The following is a 13,226-nucleotide window of genomic DNA, read 5'->3' as shown; positions in this document are numbered from 1 at the left end:
GGTGGCCGCCTCCGAGAGGCTTCCACCGCTGCCCCCGACGCCCTCCGCCTCCAGCTCCACCGTCGCCACCCTCACCTCCCCGCCACCCACCATCTTCTTCTTCCCGCCAATCTTGCCGCCGCCGACTCCGGGCCTGCCGCCGCCGCCGGGGGGCGGGGGGCGGGCGTCCTCTAGGATTAGGACCCTCGACGGCTTGGGGTGCGGCCCGGGATTGAAGAGGCGCACCCGTCCGAACCAGACGAGGGCCCCCTCCTCACCACTAACACGATCCGTCCCCGAGAATTTTTACAACACCGCGACCCACGAAACTAGATCGGTCGCCGGAATGAGAGGGAGGGGGGTCCACACACTTTCCGTGCACCGTGCAGACTATGGGAGTCGCGCGGAGGCAAGGTAGTCACTTTTGGGGGAGGGGGCGGGGAAGGCTAGCGAGGGGGGCGGCGTATGGGGCGTGAAAGGTGGGGGCGGAAGCAAAAGCGGGGGCGAGGTGGGTTTGAGGGGAGAGGGGAGAAGGAGGCAGGGGTGGGGCGGGGGTAGGGGGGTGTTCCCGAATAGGAATCGGGAGGGGTTGGGGGGACAGAGAGATGGGGGGCTAGGGAGAGATGGAGAGGGGGTGCGGAGAGAGGCGAGGAAGGGGCAAGCGGGTGGGTTTTAAGCCGCTCTGTCCCCGCTCCCAATCGTTATCGCTCCCGTGCTCCGTGCCACGGTCCTCGAATAGGCGGCGGCGAAGTACGGCGGGCCAAGATAGAGAGAGAGGGGCGCCCTCGTATAGGGAGGAGCGGGGGGATGAGTACGAGGGAGGTGTGCACGTATCTTTTAAAGCCCACAACTCTCGTTGAAGCGGGCGGGAGGAATATAACAGCCGTTAACCAACTCGCACACTTCCCGATGCGCTACTCTCTCCGGCCCCCGGGACCCTGCACGCGCCCACTGAGGAGGAAATGAATAACACACCCGCCAAAGGGGAGAAGAGCAGATTCGCGCACTATTGGGGGCGGGGCGCGGAAGGAAGATAAGAAACCGTCAAGTGCAAGGCGCAACCACCGGCTCCAGCGACGCAACCAGCTTCACTATGTAACTACGGAGTCGTCAGAGTGCGTTCGGAGACGCTGCCCCCTCTGCCCCCCTCCTCTGGACCCCTCCCCTCCTTCTCACTCCCCCCTCTCGACGCTACTGGGGTGTGGGGACGCCGTGAGGGGGGGAAGGGGAAGGGAGAAGGGGGGGCCTGGCGGCGGAGGGGAGGGCGAAAGGGCGAAGTGGAGCCGGGGGTTGGGGCCAGGGGGGCGGGCGGAGGGGGTGGAAGGTGGGGAGGGTGTGGGGCATGGCGGGAGATGCACCACGTGACCCTGGCGGACGCCTCCGATTGGGCGCCGCGCGGCCTGGGCGCGAGCTCGGTGGTCCAGCTCGTTGTCGGGGGAGGCGGCAAGAGGGGATGCTGGCGGGGGGGAATGAAAAACAGCGCGGGCGGGAAGGAATAGGCGCTCCGGAGAGAGGGTGAGTGGGAACGAGCGGGCTCCCGGGGGTTTCCTCCACTTCCCTCCTCGGGACATTCCCCCTTCTTCCCCGCAACACAGACGGGAGAGATTCCGGGGAAATGATCCTCGAGGTCACGGGATCTCACGGGGTAATGGAGTCCCCTCCGCACGGGGCCCTGAACTTAATCCACGCCCGGGCGAGGACGGAATCCGACCCTCGGGACCCGGCCCCGCGAATCATCCGGGGCCGAAATATGCCGAGGAGTCGGGACGATGATTCCTCCCCCTTCCCCCATAAACACACGTGAAATGAACAAGGAAATCCTCAACCCCAGACAATCCCGTCACCGCGTGGCGAGGAGCGGTTCGCAGAAATCCCCACTCAGCAATATTTAGATAACGGAAAGTCCTGAGGTGTTTAAGACTCTCCATGTGACTTACCAAGCCACACACGCGAAGGGAAATATATATATATATATATATATATATATATATATATATATATATATATATATATATATATATACACACACACACGTTTCCGATAATACGCGGAACATAGATGCACATATGATTATGACATGAATGTTGAGTGAAATCACTTGGTTTAACTAAGCTGATTTCCCAGCATAGGACCCACGAGAGTATCGCTGAAGGGGTGTTTATAAAGGATTCGCATGCATCTATTTCTCAACGATTTTGAGAAAAATGACATGTTGTTACAAAAGAGGCACTAGTGTTGTCTCTTCGCTGTTAAAACAAGGAGTTTTTCCAAGGGGAATATTTCGCTGGCTGGCTTGTTTGTTCACGGCGAATGCGTGCATCCAGAAGGTTGAAAGCCTGGATCCACTTCGCCCCCACTCCCGGCATATCTGCGCCCTTGGACTTCAACTCCGCGAACCCTGCCTCGCGGTCGTATTGAACCAATCTCAGAACACCGCCTGCCACTTCAAAGGAGGTCTAACTGTAACCATACTACTATCCTTAATGAGAAATGCCCATCATTCCCGCCTACCCTCAGACTTGGATAATTTTTGCACCTTCATCAACGCTGAGGGAGTATGAATCCACGCTCCCTGTCACAACAAGCTTAAAGGAACTAAAATGGTTAGAAAAGGATGCCACGGAAAATCGAGAATTAATTCAATTCCCTATGACGAAAAAAAGACGTTTTACTCTTATCCCATAATTGAGCAGAGCACTCAATTCCGAGAGACTATTAAGAAATGAGTATGCGGACTTTTAAGTATATTTTGGCGCGGGGTGACACGTTGTGCCATATTATACGAGACTAATAAATATAACGGTCTTAAGTCCGTGCCAATTGAAAACTTACAGCAAACAATTGACTACCAATTAATTATGAAATCAATAATTTTATACATCTATGACGGAGACGTTTTTCCAGACCGAGTTCCGTAGCTTAGAAACATTGCAGGCTACTTCATTTAACGCTAATTGAAATAAGAGCCCATGATATACTTACAATACGAACCATAAATTGAAAAAAAAACAATGATAGACAAATGATGCAATGATTATTACTAATGTATTTTTTCCACTACAAATGCAAATTTTCTAACTCAACTCCTTTTCTTGAATCTAGCACATTCAAATAATTACCAAAACCTATTACTACTAAAACCGACTGCCGAGAATGAATCTGTCATATGTTTCTGACAGAATCACTTTTAATAGTGGTGATAAATAAATATTACTTACTCCAAGTGGAAGAAAATCAAAACAAGTTAAAAAAGAGTTTTTACATCACAAAGCACGGTAAAGTATTTAGAACGTTTTAATACTCTCGTTCATAATATAGAGACCTGCCGAGAGGTTCGTTCAATGACTTCGTCACGCTGTCTAAAATAAATTTTTTATTCAAGAAAACAATATACAATTCAAAAACCTATTTAGCCTGTTTTTCAGATTCCGATGAAATTTCGATAGTATTAGCATACAAGTCATGATTCTAAAAAAATTATCCAAAAGACGACACAATAATCGTCATCGTGCAAGAAGCTCTAAACTTAAAATACAATTAAAGAAATTAGACCCCATTCCACTCACGGTAAAAATCACGGTCAAAGTATCCACAAGCACCCACAGTTATAGCCTTCACCGGGCTGCGACAGCATATAAAAATGTCCATAAACCCCCCACATGACACTTTTATAACCTTGAAAGGAGCCAACCAAACGAAACAAACGAACGATAAAACCCACACGGGAAGTTTAAAGGCGATGACGTAAACATTCCAAACATTTTTATCTTATTCAGGTGAATCGCCCGAAAAATACACAACAAACCATAAGCCAATGAAGCGAAACGTTCTGATCCTGTCCGCCACCAAACACTCATGAAAGCTTTAGCCGCGGATAACAACCGTAACATCCAGCGTTTCCATTTCACCACGATAATTTCCACAGCGCTACCGTGCGGAGGAAAGCGTTCCAACCTCGGCGCTTCAGTGGTGTGCGTTCGAGGAAGAGCCAAGGGGCAGCAGCTCATTTAGAGCTCATAAAATCTTCAGCCAGACACGCTCATCTCCTCCTCCTCCCATGAAATAAATTTCCGGGGGTGAATAGACGAGGAGGCGGACGGATTGCGCAAACACGACAGCCAATTCAGGTGCTTTAGCACATGACACCTTTTAGAGTTACCCACTCGAGGCAGTGCAAAAGCTTTTCCTGCTCGCGGAATTCCGCACTCCGATCTGAAAACTCGGAAAAAGATTCCGTGCTCGGTGAATGTTCTGCCGGTGGCATGAAGAGATTCCGTATCCGTTTTATGAACGTCCGTATTTGAACAGTCCATTTTTCTGGTAGTGCGTTATACTTCAGCTGGAAGCATCCTCCCGACAAAAATATTACGGACACACTCTAACCAGATAAGATGACATACAGGTAGACGATTTCAAATGCTCACATTCCTTTACAAGCCCGGTGAGTGCATTTATCATTAGCATCGAGAGATAAAACTGAAGTACTTTCAAGAATATTTTTTATTTAAATATAAAGCATTATTTCCTTAAAAAAATCAAACCGTAACTCTAGATATCGGACGAAATATTTAATTTAGCTGGAAAGTTTGATATCTCAAAACCGAAACGTATAAAAGTATTTAAATAAGAGCAATTGGAACGAATTGAATTAAACACCCCTGGGATTTGCAGATTTTTTTTGCTAATTTACACGGTAAAAACCGACATATCTAAATTTGAGAGATGATTGAGGGCGATACTTAGCGGAAATTCATTTTTTGAGTACGAGTAAAGATTCAAAGACTATTGAGTTTCCACAGGAAATAATTTAAAGTGGTCGACTAGGCAGAAAACTAGTCAGCGACAGTAAATTCTTTTCGGTGGATACGCAGTCTTTGATTTTTTCTTTGGGCATAGCTAAAAATATTTCGTAATGTAATAAGAGATTATACCAAATGAGATTCAATATATATATTTTAGGTATACACAATTTTGGAAGCAAATATATTCCTCATTAACAATAAACTATAAAAAAACCCTTGCGTATTAATGTCAATAGAATACTTAGGCTAACATACAAATAAGTTTAAAATGTATATTTACGACGTGCATGGACACTGAAAACTAATCGTTTTCACTAACCTAATATGCTCTAACTGCAGAGTTAGTTTCCATAGTATAACGACCCCCAGTTTTGCAGAAAAATGAACACAATGGAATTCTTACTTAAGGGGATATTTGCTAGCAGTGTTTCTTTTGTCTGGTAACAAAGAGATAATTCTTAAGATCATCTATTATTTTCGTAATGAATCGGGTAAATGGAATGAAAAACTTAATATGCTTCTCTTACATGTTATTAAATTTTGATTGATTGCAGGTTATGTCCAGGGATCATGTGGTTTTACCGCAGCCACGCAAATTTCGAAGAAGGACGGCGATGACCTCGGTGGTCTCTCACTAATAATAACTAAAACAAACTTGTAAGAGAGACTCCGTTGAACGGTAAAGTACTCTCCCAATGCAAATGAAGGGAATATTTCTACAGTTGCAGACAATTTCAAATTTATTTAAATTAGCTGCGGAGCCATGATAGAGCTACAGCCCACTCCATAGGATGATATCGCCAGCATTCGACAAAAATGATAAATATAGTGGAATTATTGTTTACTTTTTATATTTCATACTTTTTCCAACTTGAAGAAATATAATATCACTAGTTAATTGGTTAGTATTTAACGTCAGATATTTCCCATTTGCAGAAATGTGAAACGGATACATTTGCCTTAGTAAAACTTTGCGGTTAGCAGCTACCAGCATTAGTAGAACAATGAAAAAATGATATCCACGACGCGGCAGGGGAATATATGCTAAATAAATTTTGAATAAAATTAATTTTTCCCAATTCCTTAAAAAGTCACACTCGCACGGTAACAAAAAAATCCACAACCTATTCATTTTGAATCCCTGCCGCGTTTTCACCCCCTAGAAATCACTCGTGGTTTCTTCCAAATCCTCCCACCTGCGTTTCAGGCCTTCTGTATTTTTATTGCCTCTTTCCTCGGCGAATCAATGTCGAGTACCCACAACCTTGACCTGAACGAGAGCAGTATAAAAAGACGACAGGAATCTCGTTCCCTCGGACTCAGCTCGCGTGGAATTTTCGGCTCTCCGTTCGCGCACACCTCGCCCCACCCCACCACCACCACCTCCCCTTCCACCCGGCACACCATTTCCATCCAATAAATGCGAGATGTTCGGCGCATCGTCAGCGACGACGGAAAGCCACGAAATTTTGATGCGGCTAAAATCCCTCCGACCGACGATCATAATTCCAAATTCAACTCCTCTTCAAGATCGATGCGTTTGCATTCCAGATTCGTCCTTGCGGATGAAATGGTTTTATTGATTCGGCAAAGGGGGTGGACGCGTGCAAGAGGATTCTAGATTCGCGGGCCGAGTCACTGGCGACTGGGATTGGACCGATCGAAAAGAAGAACGTATCATTCATCTGTGTGTGGTTTAAAACTTGATGCCGGGATGAGCATTCTTAGTTTAAATTCATGACTCCGAATTTGAGGCGGAAACGCTAAAGCTATTACTGAAAAAAACTTTCAGCGTTTGTTCCAAACTCATTTATTTGATTGCTTCGAGGTCTTTTAATATAAACCGGAATCGGTTTTTTCGAAAATAATTCGCTAATATCAGCAAAAGGAAATGCGCAGGAGCACGTTTGTTAAAAATTGAACCCTAGCAACTAACCTGAAATTAATGACACAAACGCTAATGTGAATTTCATTAAATATTGCTTACGATTTATCGTTACCAGTCATATTAACTTTGGAAGAAACATGAACAAGTAGACACTTTCCTTAAACAATTTTAATTAAAACGTTCACGCACAAGCTAAAGCGCCAGTTAGGGCTTTCCAACTAAGAAACCAGCAAGCATTATCAAATTGGAGTTCCAATTCAGAACCAGTAATGTTGCCATTAGACGTTTTACGGTTTCATCCGTATACATTATCACTGACTGTCACGAAAGGTAACAAAAAATTTACGTCAACAATTATTTATTACAGCATACTTTTCGCTTTTTACGGCATCATCAGGTGATATTAGTATATTTCATTTGTGGAACTGCTCTTTTTGCTATCTTTTGTGATCCTCAGTGATATTTCATCTCCACAGAATATTATTTCTAAGCCAAATGCTCGTTTATCTCCATTTACATTATGAACAATCATCTCATAACTGAGAAAAACTATGTACCCTTCTATTCGTTTTTACCCGAAAAAATTCAAATCACAGTCCCCAACTGGTGGATTTTCAGTAGAGGTAACACAAAAACTCTTCTGTTATAATGTTTGATGAATACAACCAATAATCATCCAAATAAACCAATTCCACACGATGAGCGAGCAGAAGTCACATATTATATTTATTTTTTATTTTTTTTTTCAATTTATGCACCCTACAAGCCATCGCTAGGGTGTGTGGCGGGGGGTGAATACACACCAGGATAATTTTTACCCGAACATAATGCTACCGCGGTCGGACAGTGTTATTATGATTCCCTATGGTTCGTGGAAAATCACAACCCACTTTTTTAAGTTTAATTCTAATTTCCAAGTGTCGCAGCAGCGTTGTATAGCATTTAGGTCGTCTAATAAAGCTGCTCTGTCCTCAGGATCACGGATATCACGGTGAACGACTGCATCATCGGCATATGAACGTATCTCACTAGTGACTACAGAGCAATGTCGTTAACGTAACGTAGGAATAAGAGAGGTCCGATAACACTTCCCTGGGAAACGCCTGAAGTAACTTCTACTGCATTTGAACTAACTCCATCTATCACTACTCTTTATACTCGACCATTCAAAAAGGCTTTAATCCACTTGAACATTTCTCTCTCCCGAAGAAGAATATCATGAACAAAAAGCGCAAGTTCTTGCAGAATCTACCTTTTCGGAAACCGTGACGATTTTTCATTAATAACTCCTGATTATCGAGGTGTATCGCGATCGAACTAGCAACTATATGTTCCATAACCTTGCACGAAATGGATGTGAGGGAAATAGGTTGGTAATTGCTCGGTTCCTCCTTGTCTTCATTTTAAAATATTGGTGTTACAATAGCCGTTTTCCAATCCCTGGGAACCTTGTGATCTACCAGCGACTTCTCCAACATTATTTCTAGCTACGGCGCAATTTCTGAAGCTACATCCTTGAATATACGAGCGGATATTTCATCGGGCCCGGAGGATATAGGCTTGATATTTTTCACAGACGTTCTATTATATTACATGGCATTTCAATTTTGGGCGTATGTAAACTGGTACGATTTGGTAAGCAATAGGAGGCATTCGGTGAGATATTGGTGAGGGCGCTTTGAAAGAAAGAATTTAGTAAATTAACCTTTTTCAAACTGCTGGTTACTCTTTCGCCTATATCATTTTTGAGTGAATTAACAGTTGAAAATTGTCCCTGAACTACTCAGACTTATGACCAAAATACTTTCGGATTCTCTTTCAAATTTTCCGCTAACATTTTCCTTTTGAATTCGCTTAACGCTTCCCAAAATTTATTCTTGGCATTCGCCCTAGATATCTTGTAATCATAAGTGATATCATTCTTTTTTCACTACAGATATCATCCCTAATATCTCTCATTTTGGCATGACATAGCCCCTCACGTGGCAATGCCTTTTTAACATCCGCGTTGTACCATCTAGGTTCAGCGTTATCTTTTACAAATTTACTGTGAATGAACTTGTTGACTGTTGAGCGCGTGATCTCAACGAAGCGATTCCACGTATCCTCAATATTTCGGTAATTACTATATTTCTTAAAACTTTAAAAGTGATTCCGTAGCACCCACTTAAGGCCATTGTAGTCCCCTTCTTTAAACAAATAAAAGTACAAGTGGAGAAACGCTAAAGATTTAACATTACAAATAAATTACGTTGTTCATTTAAAGATGAATTAGATTATTTTGTCTAAAAAATATTTAGAGACTAATAACCCTCGATAGCCATTTATTCCTGATATTAAAATTGCTCTTACGCTAGAAAACGTACGTGCAGTAAAATGATATGCATATATGACATCATTAAGGCGCATTTATTTTTGCTACGGTGTAATTTCACAGGCGTTGTCGTTTTGCGGTCAAATTAAGATTGAAGAACGACTGAGGATGGCCTTCGGAGCGTACAAGGCCACGGCTTCACACTCCAAAGGGCGGTTTTGACTCTTGTGAAAGCCAACGTCGTGCCTTGCGTATCCCAAACAAACTTTACCCCCCCCCCTCGAGATAATTTGGTTAGAAAATCAGCCAGTGAGTCATGGCCACAATTACGCACGGTCGAGCAAGCAATAATTAAAAAAAGGAAATAATATCGAACATATTGAGGACGTGGGAGGATGTGTGTGGGGAGGAAAATAGTGTTGGAATCGTGCCACGTCAATAACGCGAAAAAAAACAAAGAAATATCACACCTCCACGTATCTGCTGGACCTGAACTCAACACACCACACCCGAATAAAAAAAAATCGCGGAAGAGAATATGCCTAAGCCGCATCGCGGTCAGTCCTCGGGTTTTAACTCCTGAAAGCCACGCCACGGTCTGTACGGGCGGGCGCCGTCACGCCGTGAACTCTGGCCTGTTTACACTACGGGATAGCCCTCCCTGCTATCTTTTTCACTCCCGTTTAAAGAGGGCGCTCTTCCACTTCTTTTTTTTTACGTACCCTCCACGGAAAAATGAAAATGTGAGAGTTTCAACAATGACGGAGGCGCAGCAAAGTGCACCCTTTCCATCGCGGAGATCAATATTTGAGTACCCAAAGCCGGAATCAGTTCAAACACTTGACTCTTGAGCTTGGCATCAATAGGAATGCGAAAAAGTCACCGTTATTCGGGGGAGAGAGAGAGATAGAGAGGGACTAGAAAGGGGGAGACGGAGGGATAGAGCGAGAACGCTAATATGAATACGCACAAAGGCTTTCGATTAAGTACCTTTGAGACTCCCAAAGATCAAGGGCAAACGTGAGAAGCAAATCATTCCACCGTTCAAAAGGTTATTTTTTTATGCGGAGCTCCAACTAGGAAAAACTCGAGACCCAAAATGAGACCTCCTGAGACTATTATTCACGTCCTTTGAGTGGTCGGGGTAGTTGGTGCTTCGGCTAAAATTAACACGAAGTCCTTCCTTTTTACATCCACCCGTCTTATCCCTTACGCTTAAATTATTTATTTGAATAATAAAAAATGTCTTTACTATTCATCCGATATCTCATTACAAATTCGTTTTTTTGGCAAGCCCCTTCACCAGAAATATCTTCTTAGACTTACTAAAGATCGTTCCTAAAAGCCCGTTCGGTTTCAACTTCTCCATCGAATAGAAAAAGGGATCATTTTGAGAATGAATTTCTGGGCTACAAAATACACTAGTATCTTCTTATCTTGGCTTTCGGCTTTTTTTATCCTTCTTTTATTCGAGGTAATCACACAAAATAGTGACAGACCGCTATTCATTTTCAACAAATGGTTTGGTGAAGATCGTTTCTATTTTAAAATACAAACTTGATTACCAATACTTATACAATTCAAATGTATTTTGCTTAGACTAGCACCAATGTAGAATAATAATTTAAAAATGTATATAGATGAATGCGGGACACGGTGAAGTGTTTAAACTACAAGGAAAAGTAGTCACGATAGCTAATGCACACCATTCGAGATTACAAAATCCAAAACAGAAAAGTTAACTGAAAATGTCTAATACAACAAAGTCAATTGTTGTGTCATTTTTTAGCTGTTGGAGCTGCTAACGGTAACAACAGACATACTCCATTCACAATTTTAGTGGTCACAGCTACGTAACCAAGCAAATGTATATTCCCACCGGTCCGACGAGGAGGAGGAAAGTTGGTATCCGTGACAAAGTCGGGGGAGTAAACAGAGAACGCGTATTACCCAGACCAACGCCGCTGTGAATCGTCACCGTATACACTGAGTGCGCCCAAAATATCAACGAAAGCACACCATTCGTAGTAAGAAGAATGGATTTACTTGCTCCAGATAAAATGGCCCGAGAGAAACAATCCCGAGAAAAATACGTAAAAATACACACAATGGGACTTGAACACGAAAGGACGTGCGAAAGAAGATCACTGGGGGGAGCAGGGCGAAGGGGAGGAGAGAGGTGACGTGAGGGGTGATGTGCCCCAAAATGGAGGCGCGTAGTCCTTAAAGGTGAGGTTTACGACGGCGTGCGATACGTCTTGCTGAGATCACGACGGTGGAAACGAGGTGGTGTACGAAATCTGGGCGAGCGAGGATATGGTGGTAAAGGGGATGAAGAGAGAAGGGAAAGGGTTCAGGGGAAAGAAGGGAGAACGAGGGAGGGTGGCGGAGAGGGCACGAGGGGTACACGAGGGGTACACGAGGGGCTGGGAGGGGCGGTCAGGGTAGCAGCAGATAAGGGGGTAGAGAGAGAGAGTGAGAGTTAAGGGGGGTGTAGGAGGGACGAAGGGGGTTGTAGAGGGATGAAGAAAGGGATTTCGGGGCGTGGTTGGTTGCGAGGAGGGAGACGGAATAACAGCGCTCTCTGTGGATGGAGGGAATGCGGAAGAAAGGCAGACGCGGAAAAGGAAATTGAAAAACGGAGAGAGGGACTGGGGTAGGGGCGGAGACCGAGCAACATCCGCGGTGAACTTTATTAAGCCATCGCCATCATTTTATAAGGCCCTGGACTAATGCTAAGACTTGGAATTTGATGAGCATCGCGTGCCATTTACACTGCCGCCACGAGCCCTTGTCCATCAAGGTGATGAATCACGGCAAGTCAGGTAATTCCAAGGTGAGAAATCCTCGACCGCTTGAGATAAGCCCTCATTTGACTACTGTCGACGGCACCCTGTTCAAGGAACAATTAGCCGCTGTCCATCAGACGTTTATCGCTCTCTCCCGAAAATCCAGGGCTGATTTCCCAGCGCTCAAGATTACCCCGACTTCGAGCCGTTTTTGTGCCGTCTGGACAGCAACGAAAAGAAGGATCTTCAAACCTGGCCAACCTTTAGGCACTGGAACCAATTTAATTCGTTCTTTATCCAGAAGAGGTTTTTTGTCCAAATAAAAAAACCCATTGAAATAAAAAAATCCATTGAAATAAAAAAAGCCCATCATTAAAGGTAATTGGCATGTATTGTATTTGATTTTATATTTGGAATACAGTTTTGTAGAGCGCGGAAACATGGCCACTGAATCAACCAAGTAATAGGAGGAGATTCGAGGCATTTGAAATTTGGTTGTGGAGAAGAATAAAAAAGGTGAATAGGACTGAAAGGGAAACAAACGAGAAAGTAAAAGGAATAGTGGAAAGGAAGGAGAGAATGTGGGGATCAAGATTATGCGGTGGCCATCGTACTGGCTTCCCACCCAGAGGGCCCGGGTTCAAATCCCGGTGGTGTTGAATATTTCTCAGTGGTATCTCGATCCCTACTTGAATTGCTTTGTGGAGGGCACTTTGAGTGAGTATGCCGTTCGTCAAATGGGACGTAAAGCTGCGGACCCCTAGGCGCCTTTCGTAAAGAGTAGGCTAATGCCGACGCCGGGTTTCTCCCCACCCTTCATCCTTTCCTGTCCATCCCTAATTCTTAATGCTAAAGCTTATTCTTAGCTGGGAATTTTAAATTAAAAATAAAGAGTGAACGATAGATTGTTGGAAGTTTGGCGGGTACTGCTCCTAGTTAAATAAGTAGGTTCTATGATCCAAAGTTACGGACACGGTCGCAATATCACACTATTTAGTAATTTCCCGAATCTGTATTAATTAATGAAATAAATAAAGTATTGAAATATGTGAATTCAGCCTACACTACGAGGAGCTTATATAATAGGTAATTATAAATTTACCATTAAAACTTACCAGATTCAAAGTTCAACTTCTTTCACGAATAACAATGAAATGGTAATTTTCCGATAATGGTAAGGTTCTACTAAGAACGCGACAATGAAAGGGGCGTATATGAAGGATAGACAATGCTGTTTCCTTGATCTCGACCATGAGTCAACGAAAAATACTCGCGGTAAATTTGACACACATTCTAAAATTGGGAATGAGTAAATAAAAATGACGTCACCAAGACGGAATACGTTTTGGAACAAGAGCTAAGAGAAAAAGCAATGACGACACAAAAGGATAATGTGTCCTAGAGGGATTTCCATTCCACAAATTTATTTTTCCCATAAATATATTATTATCCCT

The 13,226-nt window shown here is 43.8% G+C and overlaps 1 protein-coding gene across 7 annotated transcripts in view; it reads right to left on the bottom strand.

Moving 5' to 3' along the window:
• The window catches only part of LOC139698065 (proton channel OtopLc-like), a 234,397-nt gene that overhangs the window by 43,658 nt on the left and 177,513 nt on the right, over positions 1–13,226 (bottom strand). The gene's annotated exons all lie outside the window — the stretch shown is intronic.

The sequence above is a fragment of the Hetaerina americana genome, unplaced genomic scaffold (genome assembly GCF_022747635.1).
Source record: "Hetaerina americana unplaced genomic scaffold, ioHetAmer1.1.p SCAF_8, whole genome shotgun sequence".
In the NCBI taxonomy this organism is placed as follows: Eukaryota; Metazoa; Arthropoda; class Insecta; order Odonata; family Calopterygidae; genus Hetaerina; species Hetaerina americana.
This window is presented reverse-complemented; position numbering and strand designations above follow the sequence as displayed.